Raw genomic sequence first — 15915 nt, 5'->3', positions numbered from 1 at the left:
CCTAATTCTTCATATCACTAGTAGAAAAAGATAAATTGGCACTGCCAAATGCCCACCGGTTATTGAAAACCGATGGTAAAAATGTAAGACAAGACAAAAAAAAACACGTTTAATAGAGAGAAATGCCCACCGGTTAACCGGTGGCCTTTTCCCAAATAAATAAAAATCCCTAAATTAGAACACTCACTCTTTCCTTGTTATTCACGAACTATCTCGTTCTCTCTCCTCACTCTCCTGTTTCCTCTCTCCTCTTAAACACTCTGTCTCCTCTCTCTTCTCGCGCCACTGCAGCCACCACAAGCGCAACCATCCCCTCTCTCCTCTTTCTCCATCCTAGCTTCCCACCACAGCAACCACCAGCGCAACCCTCCTCTCTCTGCATCCTAGCTTTCCGCCACCACCACCGCATTTGTCATTAATGAAGATGTCAAAGCAAGTCCTTAAAAAACTTGGATAACGATCCCTAGATCTCTAATGGTGACGCTGCTCCTCACAAGGTTCATCCCTCTTTTTTTTTGTTAATTTTGTATAATTTGGGTTAAGGTTTCGAATTCGTTGAGTTTTTGGGTTTTGATTTTGGATTTTGTGATTTGGTTATTGTTTTTGAGTTTGAATTTGTATGTGATAGTTGATTTCGAGTTTGATTTTTTCCCTGTACTTCGATGATTATTGTAATTTTCAATCTGATTCCCAGAACCCCCTTTTTGATTTTTCTTGTAATTTTTATATTCAAGTGTTTTCACTTAGTTTAGATTATGGGTTTAATTGGGTTTTAGTAGCCTTAGCAGACTTGATAGTAAGTTTTGGAGTTTGAAATCAGATTACACAACTCAGTTTTATTGCGATTGATCTAGGGTTTTGTTAATTTGTTTCAATAATTTTGATTGATCTAGGATTTTGTTAATTTGAGCTTTTGGAACTGTGACATACAAAATGAATTATGGGTATACGGAGTATTTGAATTGTGAGTATTTTTTAGTATTTGATACTTCAATCTTTAAAATTTCAGTAGTTTGGTTTGTGGATGTATTGTGAATATTATGTTGGTTGTCATTTAATTTGATTTTTTGGGTATATTTTGACTGATTTTTTCATTATGGACTTGATGGTATGGGTATATATTTTGATTCCTTTGAACTTACTATTTTATCAATATTCTGATTTCTTCGTAAGACCATAATGTGTTGAGTCTGAGTGCGAATATTGTCTCTTGGAAGGTTAACATGATACTTGATAAACTAATACTTGACTGACTACTCATGTCAATTACACATGTGTCAATTATCAATTTGGATATTTACGAATTTGGCACTACACCTATATTGAGGGGCTGAGATTGGAAATTGAAGGGAAGATAATGAAGAGTCCAAGTATCAATGAGTTCATCTCTACAGTACTTCAGTGCATTCGGAACAACATCAAACTGTGTATGCTTCTTGTGTCTTATAAGTTTGTGCTCCCTGGCCCCTGCACTTTGCATTTGTTAGTTTCAATTTGTGCTACATATTATAATTGTTTGTGATGGTATAGTAATGTGATGATTTGTTATGTTGTCTTTCTTATTTAAATTCAAATGCAATATTTTGACAGGGAATGTTTGTATTTTCCTTCTATCTGGAAAGGGTTATAGTATTTTTTTGTTTGGATCTTGGTTTAGAAGGAAGTTAAAGAGAGATTTTGTAATGCTCTTGTATGCATAAAAACTTTTAAAAGGTGTATCTTTTCCGATAGGGATCTTGATATGAAATGAACCACAAGATTTTGAGGTTTATTGCCAGAATGCAAAAGTTTAGTTGGATTTCAGTTCATCATTTGGTTTTTGTAGTTAGTTCATGCCTGATATAAGTATCTATAATTCAGATTATTTTATCAAGGTATAAGATTATTGGAAGCTCGTATGATTGTGTAGCCCGTGTCATGATATATTTTAGATTTCCCCAGATTAAAGCAACTCCTTGGCACATGGTATATTACTTTAAATGTGTTTTTTTTTGTATTTTTTGTTGAGTTAATTTTGGAGGTCATCATATATTCTCCGTGATCTTATATTACTTATATTACTATACTGCTGACTTCTCAACCTCCGTGATCTTATATGCCTAGATGATGGGACAAGTTGTGTTTTTGTTTTACGAGCACGAGGGGTGGTGCAGCTGCTGCCTCGCAAGGCTGCATTTTGGTTTTTTTTTTTTTGCTAAATTTTGTTTTGTTTTGTTTTGTTTTTTTTTGGATTCTTTTGTTGAATTTTGGTTGGTTTGATTTTGATTATAGCCAACAAAACGATCGATGTTTGTGATTCAAAAGCTGGTGCTGATCTTCTTGACATGATTCTTTGCAAGGTAAATTCCTTTTTATTATTTTTAATTTTCATAATTAAATATTTTGTTTTGGGCATTAGAATCTAGGTTGATATTGCGCTCTCTTTAATGGGGAGGATAAAGAAATGTAATTTATTGTATTTATTGTATATGCTTTTGCTCACTTACAAGATGATGAAGTAAATAGGTAAGGAGTGGTAGTGTTTTATGTTGATTGTATCTAGCATTGTTATTCATTCGTTGCTTATGTGTAGTAGTTGCATCAGCTATAATGCGGGAAGCTGTAGTTCTTTGAGTTGAAATAACATTAGTTATCCCATAATATCTGGTGATATTGAGGTTGTGCTATCTGTATGACTGGTCTAAAAAGGTGATTTCACATTATAGTCCATTACATATCTATCTGTCAAAATTTGCGAATTCGGCCTACTATTTTGTAATAGTCTCTTGATGTTCACTACTAGTTTGGTTGTTGACAGAAAACTTCTTATGTGAGCATAATGTTATTAATTTCATTAATTTCGAAATTTAATCAACATCTTTAGTAGTGCTCATTATTTAGCATGATAAATATAATTAGATTATTTGAAGATAATAAAATGGATAATTACAATTTAGTAGTGCTCATCTTTCACAGTTGTGTGGACTTTCTATTTCCCTTTTCTTTTCTGACATTTCTATCTTATGCATTCGAGCTAGTAGGGAAGCCTGAACCAAAACCTTCACCAACTTCAGAAAGTGGTACATTTATTCTCCATACTTAATCTGGTATAATTACAAGGGGCATAGCCTCGCAAGGCTGTTGGTACAACTGTTGCTGCCTCGCAGGGATGCAGCTGCTGCCTCGCACTATATGCCGACTTTGCTGTTGGTGTTCTGCTTCTGTGCTGCTCCTTATCTGGTGTTCTGCTTCTGTGCTGCTCCTTATGTGCTGTTGTTATGCTGGTATTCTGCTTCTGTGCTGCTCCTTATGACAAGTCTCGCATATGTTTGTAACCTTGTATTTTATTTTAATTTTTTAGACAAAAATTGTAATATTACAACACTTATTTATGAAAATATGTAAGTTTATATATATGTTAGTGTTTATTTACCAATTTAATTGGAAAAAAAGCAAAAAAAAAATAAAAAAAAAAATTATTTTTTTGCCCATTATTGGCACCGGTTTTGAACAGGAACCGGTGCCAATAGCCCCCTTAAAAAAAACCGGGAAGTGCTATTGCCACCGGTGAACCGGTGGCAATATTTGTTTTTGCCACCGGTTTTGAACCGGTGGCTTTTTATACGAGTATTGCCACCCCCCAAATGCCCACCGGTTCAAAACCGGTGGCATAAGGGGGTTTTGAACCGGTGGCCAATTGCTTTTTTCGCCTAGTGTATCCCTCCATCTACATCATTTTCCTTCACATTCTATTCCAATCTTTCTTCACATCCTCCTTCCATTGCATGTTGAATAGAGTTTGAGTTAAATTATTAACAATGAATATCCCAAAATTCCTTTTCCACAGTACTTGGTCGAGGAGAGAAGGGCGATTAATCAAGGACAACCTCTTTATTCAAGTTTCACTTTTCGATAAACAGATTCGTCAAAAGAGGAAGGCTAAAAAGATAATGACAAGTCAAGAAGAAGTCAATGAGCTTAGGAACCAATTGGTTACCGTGACTGAAACACTGAGGCTACTCACACTCAAGATCGATGATCCTGTGAAGCAACAACAAATGAACCTCATGCAAGAAAGTTTGAGCAAGCTATCTAGTGACTATAAATTTTAGGGCATGAGTTCACAAGGGGTCTCGCTGGACAAGAAACTTCTTCCGCATAAGTTCAACGCCACTGACATCCCAAAATTCAAGGAAACAGATAACCCTTACTTTCATTTGAGAGCTTTCGAAACTATAATGAGCATTAAGGGTATCGATAAGAAGGTTTTCCCCTCTCTGTTCCCACTATCTCTCGAAACCGTTTGTTAACAATGGTTCTTTTCCCTCGAGAAAGAAAAAACCTCTACCTGAGAGTCCATAACAAACGCTTTCATAGATAGATATAAGTGCAACATCCAAGACGAGACAGACCACAGACAACTCGAGATGTTAAAACAAAAGGAAAAAGAAGGGTTCACGTCTTTCTTCAATAAATGGAGGGAAACTTCTGCTAATATGGTAAAGGCTCCCACTGAAAAGGAATCTGTGAGGATGTTTATCAAGAATCTCCAAGGGAAGTATTCAAGGCACTTAAAATACCAACACAATTTGAATACTTTGAAGGCTGTCTATAATATACGCATTGACATTGAAGATGACCTTCTGAAAGATAATAATGCGAGAGGAAAGAACTACGACCATCCTTCTTCTTCCTCTCCCATTAATGAAGTACATGCCACGAACACCTCTAAACCACAAATCCAAAGATCAAAAAGAGTGTTCACTCCACTTGGTATGAAATATGAAACGGCTTTCGAGAAGCTACATCACAAAGGACTAGTACGTCATGCCCATAGGGCCCATCAAAGATCTAGTTCTAGAAGCTAGGCCACCTAAGTGGGACCCTAATAAGCACTGCAAATATCATCAAGGAAAGGGTCACGACACTGAAGAGTGTTGGAAACTCAAAGAAGCTATTCAAGATCTGATCGATAACAATGAAACTTCAGAGATTCTAGCCATCGAAGATGACCAAGCATCCTTTGATCCATCACTTCTTATCACACCTGTAGGAGAGCCCATCGAGACAACTTATATGACCTCTCTCGATGAAGTGGCCATAATTGAGGAGGATGAAAGTCTTTTCTTAGATAATACCAAGGAAGACTCGTCAAGTCTAAAAGAGGACATTCGAATACTGCAAGATGTCATTGCCATGCTCTTGAATGTGGTAGAAGGATTAGCAAATCAGGTGATGGCCATTGAACAAAATTCTCGCCAAGGGTTTAATGAAGAACTCAATGCTCCTAAGCCACATGCAAAACGGACCATTGAAGAATACACACCAATAGGAACAACTTACAATGAAGCTTTTGACTGTCTACATGATCAAGGTCATATTCACTCCATTGGTCCCAGTCAAGACCCTCCATCTGAAAAACGTTTTCCCAATTGGGATCTAAATTCCTATTGTCGATACCATAAAGGTCGCGGTCACACTACTAAAAAGTGTCTCGCCCTCAAGGATCGTGTTCAAGACTTCATTGATTCAAATCTCCTTCATGTTCCTCTGTGCGACAAGAAGGCCAAGATTAGTAACAATGGTAACAGTGGCTGTAAAGGGAAGAAGAACGACTATCCTTCTTCTTCCGAAAACACCTACTCTAGTAATAGTGTTGGTAATTTTGACCTTAGTGAGATCCTAGCCATGGGTAATCGAAAGCAACCGAAAAGGAATTTACCCCTATTGGAATTAGATACGATGATGCTTTCGATCGACTCCATGTCAAGGGAATCATTACTCCCATTGGACCTATTCAAGATCCCCCACTTAAGAAAAGATTGCCTAGTTGGAATCCAAACGAACACTGCAAGTACCACCAAGGTAGGAATCATGCTACCGAGAGCTGTTGGAAGCTAAAGGAGGATATCCAACATTTGATTGATAACAACAAGATTCCCATACCTCCAGTTTACAAGAAAAGCGAGTGATGATAAAGCAAACAACACAAGACAAGAGGCGAGCTTCAACAACAAGATTTCGTGACCTCTTTTTTCTATTTCTTTTTTTTTAACCCTTTCCCCAATAAGTCTAGCATAGGCACCTTTTTATTCTCCTTAGATTTATTTTGTAGGATCATTATATATTTTCTTTTAATAAAAATGAGCATTTATTTCCTTATATATGATCATTTCATTATATTGCATTAAAAAAAATGTCGAATTAAGCACAAGGTATGCCAATGATTTAAGGCACCCCTTGTAGCCACATCATATCTCCTTTCACCTTTCAAATATACAATCCTTTCTTCATAAACCACTTTGCGCCTCGTCTAACGATAGACCTTTCTTTTTCAAACTACATCTACCTAACCTCTGGATGGGATGGTGTGTAACTTATTCAATTCTAAAAAAGAGCTTAAATAATTCAAAAGATCAAAATAAAAATAAGCAAAAATAAAATAATCATAAAAGTGTACAAAAGGGTAAGTGTTTCAATGTCTTTGATATGAAAAAAACTTCGATAAGAACACGTCTCAGATTGCGTCTCTTATCGAGTGCTCGGTACCGTGCCTGAGAAACATGAATGCCAAAGGAGTGATAGACCGCATGATCGGGATTGCCCACACTTATAAAAATAAAATAGATGCTAAAGCAAAAGATAAAAGAGAGCTAAAAAAGAGTAGAAACTCTAGCATAAAAATATAAAGATTCGAAAGCGAGGTTGCACACCTTGGGGGCTTAGCTAGGGTCTTGAGCCTTTATCCCTTTCTTCTATAACCTTTAGCCTAACCGCGTTACAACCCTTAAAAGACCTTTTTAAGGTATACACACACTTGTGCGAGGTTCGGCTAGAGCTACGTTCGGCCTGATTCCTAACGGATACCTAGGCAACCTCACATGGAGGTGCGGCCGTAATAAACATGCATTCATATTCTTATTCACACACTTGCACCATGATCATATCAAGGGATTTCCAATGCTCACCCCTTTTCACGTAGAGCTAGACTTGGGGGCTTGATCCCTATATCATTAGCTTACCTAGCCTAAGAGTCACCACCATTTGACTCTTTTCAATATATTTTTCCACACACTTAGCTCTTGTGGCCTAACTTTAGTGTCACTATCACACACATCACATATACATGACCAAATATACTTCTTTGTCATGAAATCTTATCATAAATCATGCCTTGTCATGTTAAAATTACTCATCAATCATAATCATCATTGCATCACGGAGTATGAAGTGCTTAGCCTCTGTGCCTAAGTTACCTAAATGCTTTCATCATTGAGTCAACAGTTGAGATAGCCTAGGATGGATTAATCCTTGCACCTTGAGAGATAGTATCAAACAACATTTGACTAAGCTTATTCAACATGCACCTTCAAAACTTCGATTCTTTTTCGCGTCTTTCTTTTTCGGGAGAAAGTCGGTACCCTCCACAAAAATGACGGAAAATTTTTGCTTTTTGCATTTCCGAGTCGCATAATCAATACTATGCACACACGGGTCATGACTCACACGTGTCATTTCACTTCGAGTCGAGTTAACCTCGAGTTAGTCGATCATATCGAGTCAAGTTTATACCTTGAGTAGTATCAAGTCAATGAGTCAAGCAATGTTAAACCTTAGGTAAACCCTAAGATCATTAAGCCTTAGGTCAATCCTAAGATAATTAAGATAATTAAAGAGATTGGAAAAGTTCTATAGTCAAAATAAATACAGGTGCAGCAGAATAGGGAGGACTTTACTTCAATTCCTGGCGCCACAAATATCTCAGCAACGACAGAGCTCGAAGCCTCTCAGAAAGGTGATTTCGACCTCATATAGCAATTTCGGGTTCCTTGGTACGCCAGTTAGCCCCTATAAGCAATTTGACATGATTGAGTAGTCAATTTGATTACAACCGCAAGTAAGTGATCAACCTGACGAAAGATCGTCTCACTTAGCTTAAAGCGCCTAAGAATTGGCTCATCACGGAGACATCGACATACTAGTTTTAGCGGAAGCCAAGTTCAAGCGAGCTTTAGAGATCAACAAGCGTTGGTCTTCGGAAATTATTCTTCGGAGTATTATCGCAACAACTGAGGATAACTTCAAGTAAAGTTCTTTTCAATGGCATTCGCTAAGATTGTGGAAGTTGTCACCAAAGATTTGAGAAGATAGCACGAGATGGGCGGTCTTCGACGACATTCGCTAAGATTGTGGAGGTTGTCACCCAAGATTTGAGAAGATAGCACGAGATGGGCGGTCTTCAACGGCATTCGCTAAGATAGTGGAGGTTGTCGCCCAAGATTTGAGAAGATAGCACGAGATGGGCGGTCTTCGACGGCATTCTCTAAGATTATGGAGGTTGTCACCCAAGATTTGAGAAGATAGCACGAGATAGGCGGTCTTCGACGGCGTTTGCTAAGATTGTGGAGGTTGTCACCAAGATATGAGAAGAGCGGTTCATGATGAGGCGGTCTTCGACGACTTTTGCTATGATTGGAAAGGTTGTCACTATGACTCAAGAAAAGGCTCAAGATGTAGCAACATTGATCAACAGCGTTCCCTAGATTGCGGAAGATCGTCAAAACAAACAGCAAGATGGCGTTCCACAAATTGTGGAAAGTTGTCAAAAAGCAACTGAAGGTGATTTCAAGAGAAATAATCTTCGATAGTATTCCCTTGGACGTGGAATATTATCAATGCGGATGAGGATTGTTTCAAGAGAAGCAATCTTCGATGGTATTCCCTTGGACGTGGAATATTATCAGAGCGGAGGAGGATCGTTTCAGGCGAAGCAATCTTCTAATTTGGAAGCAGTTACAGGCGTACCGGTTTTCAAGCGGGATGGCATTCTCCAGCTTGCAGGAGGTCATCAAAATGAATCGGTTACTTTCAGAGACGTGTGTCCGACGGTTCAAGATACACAATTCTTAACTCTTTTATCTGTTTAACTAACGCTAGTTCGCAGGTATCGGCGTTACAAGAATGATTTAGGATTGCAGAACGTTCTGAATCATTCTCCGTCCCTATCGATACTTTGACTTTCGTTTTCGAAACTTGCGTTTCTCCAAACTCAGTCAAAGTGGGGGCTTATGTAGACACCCATTTGTGTCTCCCAAAAACCAAACCCAATGATGAGTACCTTTCACGTCGAATCATAATCGAATGAAGCGAAAGTGTGGAAAGTTTAGTGTTGCGGATAGTTTAACTTCTTTTCTCTTCTCTCTGTTTTTGAAAACTTATTTTAAAAAACCAGACAATCCAGTTTGGTTGGTCCATAATATGGGTCCAATAGTAGTGTATTTGGATGGGGCTTGACAAGAGCTTTCCAACGATATATTAAAAGCCCAATTCCGATGAATATTGAGGAAGTTATGGCCAATTTACTAAAATGGGCCCGGTTTGAGCTTTATGTGCGGCCCAATGATCTAAGGGAGGGCCTAATATGACTTACCATTCCTAATGCAATTAGGAATGGTTTTATTCTTCTAGATTCATCTAGAAGTTTATTTTCATTCATAATTAAATTAGCATTGATAAATTGACTTTTGTTGACTTTTCAATGTTTTATCTTAAAATCAAAGAGCATTTTTGAGGCAAGATACGATTTTATCCTCCATTACGGAAAATTAATCTGATTTCAGAAAACGCGTCAAAAACAAGATTGGCGCCTTGCTCTAAGCCCTGGCGCCGATCTCGTTTTGCGTGCGCCAGACTCTATTTTGTTAATTTTATCTTTTTGGCTGATTTTCTCTATAAATAACGTATTAAAAACTCCGTTTTCATTCATCAACAACTAGTTTTAATTAACATTCACCTACAATCAGTTTTCATTCGCTAATTCTCATCAAGATTTCTTTAATCAATTTATCTTTCTTTCTCTCTACAACTTGCTTTTACATACAAAATTTCGCATTCATTAAATCTAGAAACACCTAGCCATATTCGAAGTTGCCTTCGCCCTAGACGTGAAAGGTTTAATTTCTTAGGGTTTGGTCCCAAATCTCTCTTTCAATTATTTAATTTAATTGTTTTGTTTATTATTTTCCTTGAAGTTACTAACGTGTGTATTTTGTTATTAGAAAAAGGTACGAGGCATCAAAGTAAGTACTTTAATGGTTTTAATTGACATTATGATGTAGAAATCATGTTCAGATTGTTATTATGATATTCTTAGTATCATGTTTAGGGAAAAAGTTATAATATCAAATATGCTTATTATGATTCCTGCGATGCCTTTTATTCTTTTCCTAATATTTATGATTGTTAGTATCATGTTAGGGTTAAAGATTTGATTTTTATTGCTTAGTGACATGCTAGGGTTTGTTTTTAATCTTGTTAGTATCATGCCTGGGATCTTGCTATTATTATTACGCTTTAATATTAACATGAACATGATTATGATTATAATTGTTATAATTTATAATGATTATGAATATTATTATTATTTTGATGATTATTATTTTATTTATGATTATCATTATGACTATTATAATGATTTATTATGATTATTTATTATGATGCTTGATATTTCTTGTTATTGCTTGATCACACTTTTTATGCATGTTTAAAGGGAATTAGTACTTGTAATCACGCTTAATAAGATAATTAATAATCTTGTTAGGTTTAATTTGATTATAATTCAAGTTATTGCCAATAATAGTTTGTTTGTGCATTAATATTCAACCAACATAGATAAACAGGTTTAGGGTTAATCCTAATGATTGCATGTTAGTCAGAAAGCGCACATGAATACGATCAGAATAAAGTAGAGGACTATTATTAGGGCAGGTTCAATCTCTTTTTGGTTGGATTTGTACCTTCATCCCCGAACCCTTATTTGGTTCAAGACCTTATGGAGTTGACGATCTCTTGGATCGTTAAGGGGTGTAACCTTCACCTCGTGAACAGTTTACAAGTTCCTATAACTTATTGGCGACTCTTTTGCTCTATCTTCTTTCCCTTTGGACGCCACAGTACTTTAGTGTATGATCACAGTGGGGTTCAAGCTAGGGTTTAACGCTTGAAATTATTCCCTACAGTTATGTCCATATGTAGAACACATATGGGTTTCTGAAAAGTGAGAAAAACTCAATCAGGAAGTGGGATCGAGCAAACAGTGCTAAAAACTGGTCAAAATTAAAACGCATATTTTTGGCTCGCTATTGGAAGAACTTGGCTCAAGCGAACAGAGGCCGGCGCCGCGATTTGGCTTTGGCGCCTTGTGACAGGAGCTGTCGTCTGGCGCCGGAGTCAAATCATCGGAGCTAGACTCTTTTTTCTAACGCTAGTTCCTACATGCCTCAGCAGCTTTCTGTGCTCGATAAAATTTTCCAGTTTCGCGCAGCATTATTTTCATCCTAGTTGTGAAAGATATTCCTCAAATTTCTTAGGTGTAAAAATCATATGTTTTAACTCATTACGGATGGTCTTTCCAATGAGATCTTTTTTATGCATATGACAATAATGTTAATCAAAATTACGCACATGAAATACTTAGAACTTTTCAAGTCTCATCCACTCATTCTAAATCATTGCCGAAATAAATTTCAAGAATTAAAATAGAAATCCTCCCTAGTGGAGTCGCCAAAAACTGTAGGGAATATTTCAAGCATTACCCCAAACTTAAACCCCACTGTCACCATACACTTAAGCATGGTGTCTTCCAAAGGGAAAGAAGATAGAGAAAAAGAGTCGCTAACCATTTTTAGGAACTTGTAAATCGTTCACGAGGTGAAGGTTACACCCCTTAATGCTCTAGGAGATCGTTAACTCCAATATGTCTGGAACCATGACTGGTAATTTGGGGATGAATGTACAAATCCAACCTAAAAGAGATTGAACATGCCCTAATAATAGGCCTCTATATTATTCTGATCATATTCATGTGCGCTTTCTCACTAACATGCAATCAATAAGATTACCCTAAACATGTTTAACTATGTTGGCTGAATATTAATGCACAAACAAATCTATTATTGGCGATCACTTGAATTATAATCATATTAACCCTAAACAAGATTTTTAATTATATTATTAGGCATGATTACAAGTACAAATTCCTTTTAAACATGCATAAAAGGCGTGATCAAGCAATAACAATAAATATCAAGCAACATAATAATAATCAAAATAATAATTATCATAATAAAAATAATCATCATCATAATAATAATGATGTTAAAGCATAATAATAGCAAGATCCTAGGCATGATACTAACAAGATTAATAACAAACCCTAGCATGTCAATAAACATCAAAGATTAAAGCTTTATCCCTAACATGATACTAACATGAATATTAGGAAGAGAAAAGAAAGCATCATAATAATCACAATTGTCATATTTGATATTAGAAATTATAGTTATTACCCTAAACATGATACTATGAATCATTGTTGTCATTCAAAACATCAAACATCCTAACATGATCATAATAACAACCTATACATGATTTATATATCATAATATCAATAAAATAAATTAAAGCACTTACTTGGATGCCTCGTATCTCTTTCTAATAACAAAATACACACGTTAGTAACTTCAAGGAAAATAATAAAATCAAACAATTAAATTAAATAATCAAAATAGAGATTTGGGACCAAACCCTCATAAATTAAAACCTTTAACGTCTAGGGTGAAGGCAACTTAGAATTTGGCAATGTGTTTCTAGATCTTGTGAATGCGGAATTTTTATGCCAAAAAATTAGAGAGAGAATATCAAGAGATTCTTGAAAACTAGAGAGAATAAGAAAATTAATAGTTGTTGATGATAACTGATGATGGAAAACGGAGGTTTTAGGAGGCTATTTATAGAGAAAATCAGCCGAATGGATAGAAAAACGAATCAGAGTTTCGAAGAGAATAAAACGACTTAGTGCCAGACGCTATCCATTAGCGCTAGGCACTAAGGCTAGCGCTAGACGCCTAGCATTAACGCCAGGCACTAATCTTGTCGCCAGGCGCTAGAAACCAGTTTCACACGTTTTCTTAATTTTGATAAAATTTAGCCGTACAGAAGGGCAAAATCGTTTTTTCCTTAAAAACACTTCTTTTACTCTGATTAAAACTTTAAAAAGTCAACTAAAGTCAATTTATCAATGCTAATTAAATTAGGAATGAAAAGAACCTTCTACATGAATCTAGAAGACTAAAATCAATTTTAATTGCATTAGGAATGATAAATCAATATTAGGCCCTCCTCTAGATCATTAGGCCGCACATAAATATCAAACCGGGCCGAATTTAGTAATTTGGCCATAAATTCCTCATTATTCATCGGAATTGGGCTTATAATATATCGTTGGAAAGCTCATTTCAAGCCTCATCTAACTATTCTATTATTGGACCCTTGCTATAGACCAAACCAAACTGGATTGGTTGTTTTCTTAAGATAGGTTTTCAAAAACAAAGAGAAAGAAAAGAATTTAAAACTAACTGCAACACTAGATTTTCCACACTTTTACTTCATTCGATTATGATTCGACGTGAAAGGTACTTATAACCGGGTTTGGTTTTGGGGAGACACAAATGAGTGACTACACGTAGAGTTACACTTTATCTCCTTAAAAATTAGCTCTAGACTTTTATTAGTATTTGCTGATATTCTTCTATCCTTGTAGAATTGGTTCTACGAGTACTTTCCATCGCTTGCGCCGGCGAGACCATCTCCACGCGAGCTCCCTGCTGGCGCCTGTTGGGGAGGTTGCATTAGTAATCAGGCGGCCACTGCCCATGTTTGAGAGTTGATCCTCTCGGTATGTTAATTTGAACAGTTGACATCTTTGTATTGCCTCTTGCTAGAGCTTTATCTTATAGACATATTTTGCAGGAGCCCGAGGTAGTATACCTGCCATGGGACGATCTGGTTATTTTTGCACTGGCTGCGCAGTACACCGCTTAGCGTCGTTATTTTAGGGGACGTATGAGGCAGCGGTGTACCTTAGTGAGAGAGTTGCTATTCTGCACTCTTCGGCGATGTTTGTCGTTCCTGCTCCTCCGCCACGCAAAATGTTCCATGATGCGATGCTGATCAACTTGGCGGAGAGGTCGCCTGATTGTACTCCTTGGCGTTCTTATGTCAGCTCTGGGCGGTGTTATGAGGAGGACTTGCTGCCATTGTTAGCCCCGGCCCCTGTTTTATCTAAGGAGGTGGCTGTAAACTTTTTGTCTTTTAGTTCTTTGCTAGGTAGCCCCCAAGTGGTGATTATTCACTTTGGTTTGCTTTTTTTTGCCAGACTGGGCCTGCTATGTTCGTTCCTCCTCGGATTTCCATCAGCGATCAGGGGACATACGACCCTGTTGAGGAGATGATGCCCCCGGCTCATGAGGACTAGGACTTCGTGAAGCGATCCATCCCTCGTCACCAGACTCGGGTGAGTTACTTGCTAGCTATTTGTTTATACTTGTCTTGTAATATTACTGACTTTGTTTTCTAACAGTTCTCGCGCGAGGTGGTGACGGTGATGGCGAGGTGCATAGACGCCTTCCGGAGCCAGCCGGTGAGGATGAGGAACGTGGCTTCCTATCGTCGCGACGACACTGCTCAGGAGGTTTTCCTTTTTCCTCTTTATTTTGCATTGTTTTATTCTTCTATTTCTTTGTATCTGACTTGATTGAGTATTACAGGGACATCATATTCCTTCACGTGCCCGGACGAGACCCAAGGCTAGGAGGGAGCCTGCTAGGTCTGGCTTGAGGCGTCGCCGCACTACTTCTGGTGGCCGAGGCGGCCGATCTGATGCAACTCAGACCGAGACAGTGGAGGGATCGGGTTCTTCCTCAGAGGGTGCACGAACTGGGCAGATGAGCCAAGGAGAGGCGACATCGGCTCCTGTAGGTGGTGGGATGTACGAGGTTGGCTCGTCGTCGCAGCAGCCTCCGCAACCTCGGCCTTTCCTTATTCATCACCAAGGCGACCCTGGGTGGACTGACCTGAGTTGAGGTTTCCGACTCCTAGCGAGCCTGGAGCTGGTGAGGAGCATACTCCTCGGTCTACGATGTTCTTTGACATGATAAACATCCCTCATCATCTGCGCCCTCCAGCACCGTAGTTGTACCTGTGTTTATTTATTTTGACTTTTGTAGGACTTTGCCGAATGACTCATTTATTAGACATATTTGTATATAAAAGTTATTATCTATTATGATTGTTTTTTCTTTGCATTTTATTTTTCATTTTTATGTGCATCTGTGTGTGTGCAAAAAATTTGTGATTAATTTTGCGCAAAAAATTCCATCATTTTTATTATTAATGGAGTGTATCCGACTTTCTTCCCCAAAAAGAATAAAATGAAAGATAAATCGGACTTAAAACAAACCTAAAATTAAGCTTTAATAAATCCAAAAAGAAAAAGAATATATTAAATTAATATGTGTGGGGATAATTGAACAAAGGGTGAAATTTTAAAGTCATTGTACGAATTCAAGTCATGGACAAGAAAAACACGGTTTTCATAGCACGCTGAGGAAGCGTTGCAGCACCACTTGTCGCCACGCGCTTTGTGCTGTCGCCGAGCGTTGCTGCTGTCGCTAGGCGACAGACTCTGTCGCAAGGCGACAAGCTTGTCGTCTGACGCTGCTGTGCGCTGCCTCCGAATCCTTTCCAGAATGAAACTGCATCGATTTAGTAAATAAATAGCCCCCTAATCTGCCGATTTTTTTGTATAATTCGAACAGATTAATTATAGTCTTAGCTTCTCAACAAACAATCATGTCTTTAGTCACTAAGAGTTTTAGCAATTTTACTCCTGAATGGTGTCGGTCTTAAACTGCTAAAGAGAGAAAAGAACTTTACTTTTTTCACATGGGAGGTATTTATGGTATTAAGGGGGTAGATCTTGACATAGATTTTATTCATACCGCCTTAGAATATTGGGATACGGATACACATTGATTTAGACTAGGGTGTGATTAAATTAGCCCTTTACCGGAAGAATTTGGTGCCATCCTAGGATTC

General features: G+C 37.6%; 1 long non-coding RNA gene across 2 annotated transcripts; it reads left to right on the top strand.

Moving 5' to 3' along the window:
* The first annotated feature begins 209 nt into the window (after nt 1-209).
* On the top strand, nt 210-3393 carry LOC145638950 (uncharacterized). Of its 2 annotated transcripts, XR_014114757.1 has the most exons (3): nt 210-1427; nt 2272-2339; nt 3018-3393. It is a non-coding gene; the product is annotated as an uncharacterized LOC145638950 (long non-coding RNA). The 2 variants fall into 2 exon arrangements; XR_014114756.1 differs by having other exon boundaries at nt 210-2339.
* The last annotated feature ends 12522 nt before the right edge of the window (nt 3394-15915 follow it).

The sequence above is a fragment of the Chenopodium album genome, chromosome 7 (genome assembly GCF_948465745.1).
Source record: "Chenopodium album chromosome 7, dcCheAlbu1.1, whole genome shotgun sequence".
Lineage (NCBI taxonomy): Eukaryota > Viridiplantae > Streptophyta > Magnoliopsida > Caryophyllales > Amaranthaceae > Chenopodium > Chenopodium album.
Note: the sequence above shows the minus strand (reverse complement) of the source record. Positions and strands in the feature narration are given on the sequence as shown.